The sequence below is a fragment of the Nomascus leucogenys genome, chromosome 18 (genome assembly GCF_006542625.1).
Source record: "Nomascus leucogenys isolate Asia chromosome 18, Asia_NLE_v1, whole genome shotgun sequence".
Classification (NCBI taxonomy): domain Eukaryota; kingdom Metazoa; phylum Chordata; class Mammalia; order Primates; family Hylobatidae; genus Nomascus; species Nomascus leucogenys.
The window spans coordinates 56,259,108-56,264,229 of NC_044398.1; positions in this window are offsets into that span (position 1 = coordinate 56,259,108).

Consider the following 5,122-nt stretch of genomic DNA (forward strand, 5'->3'; position numbering starts at 1 on the left):
AATATAGTATATAGTATATGTATATGTATATATTGTCTATATAGTATATACTATATAGAATGCCATACTACACATATATAACCTTTAGTGTATATGATGTCATATTACATATATAATAAACAAACATGCATGCACATGTATAAGTGTATGTGCATTTATTTGTTGATGAATTGTTTCTAACCAGTTAAGGATTTAAGCTCCATTATGGGAGGGACTTTTTTACTCTGAATCTTTATTGCACATCCTAAGTTTTGGTAATATTTGGTGAATGAAATATGTTGTAATGAATGTATAAATGACAGTAAAACTTAATATTTTTCCAGTTAAACTGCATGCATGCATCTGTGTATTCCTATGTGTCCATAAAAAGCAATGTTTTGAAATACGAGGACCAGAAGATGCCTGCCTTAGAAAAACCTAAGGATCTTGTTTAAAATGCCTATTTCAGGGCAAAGACACTGAGTCTGAATGCCTGCGGATGGGTTCTAAAATTTGCTTTGATAGCAAAGTCCTCATGAGATGCTCTCACCAAAGCATGAGATCCAGTGGTCCGTGAAGTCCTGTGAAAAAATGGATACAAGAGAAATGCAGATTACTATATTCCCTCCAAGACTTCACTTCCTTGTTTTGATGGAGAGATAGCATGTCACCTAGAATAATGCAGGAAAAAATCACCAGAACCAAACGATATCATGCAAACAAAACACATCAGTCGTGATGTATTGTGATTATGATCAGCCCTTCTTTATGCAAATTTTAAGAGACTCCAAGTCTCCCGGGTTTACACAACCAGTGTTATAATTGGGCAGCAGGGCTCTTGGTCATTTCTCAGGCTCTCAAAATTAGATAATTTTAAAAACATCCACAGCAGCAGAAACCACAGCGATAAAACTAATGGCAATTTTCTTTCCTTCTGAGAAGAGTTCCCTGTCTTTGGGTCTTCTGTTTAACCCTATGTGGGGTTTTATCTAATAAGCATGCAAGACCTGGAGATCTTGCATGAACCTAACAAGAGAGACACCCAGACTCTAGCTGAGCCCAGTGATGACAAAGCAATCTTCAGGGCAGTCTGGAACTTGGGCCTGGGTGTTCAAGTCACCCATGCTTCAGGGTAATTGATAATTATTTTTACCTATTCTTTCATTCCAAAATATTTACCAAGGGTATATGGGGTTATTATAACAATATACATCATCATCATCGCTAACATTTTTGGACATTTACTATGTATCTGGTTCTGTTGCCTTTTATGTTGTTAACTCATTTAAACATCGCTGCAACTCACTGAGGCCGGTCCTGTTGTTATCATCCCCCATTTATAGAAGAAGAACACACAGCATAGAAAGCTACTATATAGATGCTGAAGTAATAAATCACCTTGAGTCAAGGCACTTACATAATGGGAAAAAACCCACAATTTCCACAGAAGAAAATAGAAGAAAATCATTTCAAGTTATTTTGGGACCAAGGACAAAAAGGGTTCAGACAAGGGAATTATGGAGAGATGAACATTTAAGCTGGATATTAAAATTTTATAGGAATTATAGACTCAGAAATGATGTGTGGAGAAAAAAATGGGCTGTGAGGAGGAGGGGGAAGGCATTCCAGGCAGAAAAAGCCTCAACAGTGTATCCATGCAAAAATGAGCATCTGGATCCTTGAGTGGGAAGCACGAGTGCCCACCAGGATTTGGGATTTCAAGGGTGTTACACTTTGCTGGACATGAGGCCTTGCCTTGAGCTCTTGAGTTTCTCTGTTCACCAGTGGGATCAATTGGTTGGTCCCGATTCCCAAATTAGCCCGGACATTGACCACAAACCATAGGAACGAGATTTTAGTAAAAGTTTTTAAATACCATATGTTATACAGCAAATTAACTCAGGAGTGGGGTCCCTACCTCTGCTCCTAGGCCCTAGAACAGGATTTGAAGCTCTACCTTCTGGGCGATGTCTTCAAGTCTCCTGTTACCCGGAGAAAGAGAGCAGCAGAGCTCTGAAACCCAGTGCAGCAGGGCTGCAGATCGAAATGCCTCCTCTTCCAGCAGTATTTTCACACACCCTCAAGATTAAGAATCCCTGTTTTTTTTTTTTTTTTTTTGCTAACTTGCTAACTGCACTGTTTCTTTTCTCTCTTGGTTTCATTTTTGATCTGAAACAAACAAACATTGGATCTTGTGAGAACCAGCTAAGTTGCTGCTCTGTCCTTTGGGTTGAGAAAGCTGGGGAGAAATTCACTGAAGACTAATTTAAATCATTTCCCACTTTAGACCCTCACTGAAGAGTATTAGAAACATCTAGGTTGTGAAAGATTTGTATCCTTTCATCATAAAGAACAGCTTCTTCACTTTATACTTGTTAGGAAAAAAATTTCTCTGGAATGCAAATAACAGAATCCTGCATACAAATAGGATTAAAGAGTGAGACAGGGTAGGGTGGGGTGGACTACAGGGTGGAAGTGTGTATGTTAGGAGAGAGAAAGGAGGGGTATAAAATATTATCCATAAAGTTGCACTCTCCATCTGGAGCTGATGGAAGAAGAAATTTGCCTACCTTCATTGTGTAGGATTTGAAGTCCTGGTACCCAAAGGCAAAGCATCTTTTTGGGGTGTGTTCCATATCATTAACCCTGGTCATGCATGGCATTTTTCCTGGAGATAATTTCCTCTCTCAAAAATGAAATATTTAGAGTCTGTAGCTGTTCTACAAGAAAGCTACATGAAACATCGTAGCTTCTTAATTTAAATGACTGATCACCCTCAATCACGTAATTCAGGCCCCACATGGGGAGGGGGTGGCTAACTACACAGCCTTTGTTAACTATGTAATTCCTGATTTCCTTTCTTCCTACTTTCTTCTTTCTTTATGCAATGTAAGCTATAAGTACCTGGGGTAATATTAAGGTTTTACTGGGAGTACAAAGTAGGGTATGTGGACATGCAAAAGCCAAGCTCAACCATATGTAAACAAAGTCATCCTAAGTTATATTTGATAAAAGGGTGGATACAGACTATGAATGCCCAAGTTCAGAGACCAGGACAAAGCTAAGGAAGGGAATGGCCTTTAGGGGGTGCTCAAGATGGGAGGCTGGTTGAGACAAGGCTTGTGACAGGGTATCAACAACAGTCTGGGGGAGGATGCAGGGGCTTCCAGCAGGGAGGCAGCCAACCACCTCAAGGTGCATCCCCGCAGGTCAGTGCGCATCCCGCGGATTCATGCCATTGTGTGCACTTGGTTTTCCAGTATGCTTTCACTTCCAACAGCCAGCACCTGCACCTCTTTGAGTCCTGTGCCTGGGCCAGTGCTGACTTCCATGAAGGTTGCCAGAGTCTGCTTTCTGCACACATGGGTGACTCTTATCCAGTGACTCTGGGTGCTGGAGTATAAGTACTCCAGTTCTCTTACCCCTAATGGGACAGTGTGACGTGGGAACTGCTCTACCTCCAAAACTCTCCTGTGAGGTTGAGCCAAACTCACCTTCCTGGGGACTTCACCTGGTAATTCAGCCTTGCTTACCTCACTTCCCATTCCTGTTCCACTTCCGCACTCACCTACCAGTTTTTCCTGATAACACATTCTGAAAAATCACCTTCACATGAATCCTTGTCTCAGAGTCCATGTGCTTCTAGGGAACCCAACCAGAATGCTTGGCAGGCATGTCCCAGTCAAGACAGGTGAGCCAGATTACTACAGCTCAGTGATATTAGCCTTTCAGATCATTTTTTCTCCTCCACACCCATGCTTTCATTCCGTGATCACCAAACAGCTTCCAACTATAAATCCTCTTTTCATGAAGCTTTTCTACAAAGAGAGAAGGCAGAAAGAACATTTCTAGCTCACTTTGGCAGTTTTATTTCACAGTGTACATTTGGAGCTCTGGATTATATATTAGTCTCTCAAGTGCCATCAATGCAACTCTGGCCCCAAGAGTCAGACCACGCCTGGGAAATTGACAAGTCATATTTTAAAACCTGCAAAAGCTGAGATGTTTTAGAACCACATCAGGTGTCACCTTGAGACAAGGTGTTTGGAAACCACTTAGCTTTCCTTGGTAGTTTCTCTATTAGATTGTTCTTTAGTCATCAGAAGCTGCAGTGTTTGAATCTCCTGGCCAGGTAGAGTTGAAAACATGAATAGTAAATGTTTCCCTCATCTCCTTGAGAGGGATCCTCTCCCTTATTGCTGTCATTTTAATGTTTGTCCCTTCCACAACTCATGTTGAAATTTAATTCTTATTGTAGGAGTATAAAGAGGTAAGACCCTTAAGAGATGGTTATGCCATAGGGCTCTACCTTCATGGGTGGAACTGGTGCCTTATAAAAGGGCAAGTTCCACCCCATCTTGCCTTCTTCCCTTCTGCCATGGAAGGATGCAGCACAGATGCTTGCACTTGCACCAGATGCTGGCACTTTGGTCTTGAACTTCCCAGCCTCCAGAACTGTGAGCCAATACATTTCTCTTTGCAATAAATTACCCAGTCTCAGCATTCTGTTAGAGCAGCACAAAATGAGCTTGGGCACCTATTCTGAAAATTGGGCAACTTATTCAGTCAAAATTTTTAGAGATAGACCCAAACACTGGGGTCAAGTTTCTTGGCTTGTGTGTTTTGTTTGTTTGTTTCTTTGCACCCTTTGCCTTCTCAGTTCAAGTGATCCTGGTGGCTCAGCCTCCCGAGTAACTGGGATTACAGGCATGCACCACTCTACATCTGGCTAATTTTTTCTATTTTCAGTAGAGACAGGGTTTCACCATGTTGGCCAGGCTGGCCTCGAACTTCTGGTCTCAAGTGATCCTCCCGCATCAGCCTCCCAAAGTGCTGGGATTACAGGCATGAGCCTCTGCACCTGGCTCTTTGTTTGCTTTTTGAGACAAGGTCCTGCTCTGTCACTCAGGCTAGAGTGACAGTGATGTGTTCTCTGCTCACTGCAATCTGCACCCACTGGAGTCAAGCAATCCTCCCACCTCAGTCTCCCAGTAGCTGGGAAGGTTCCTTGGCTTATTGTGCAATTCATAGAATCCCTTACTTACATTCTGTGAGCTCTAACCATTGTGTATTAAGAAGAGAAACACAAGTCCTATTCTTGCGGACGCATTGAAAGTACGAAGTAAAAACACAAACACAGAAA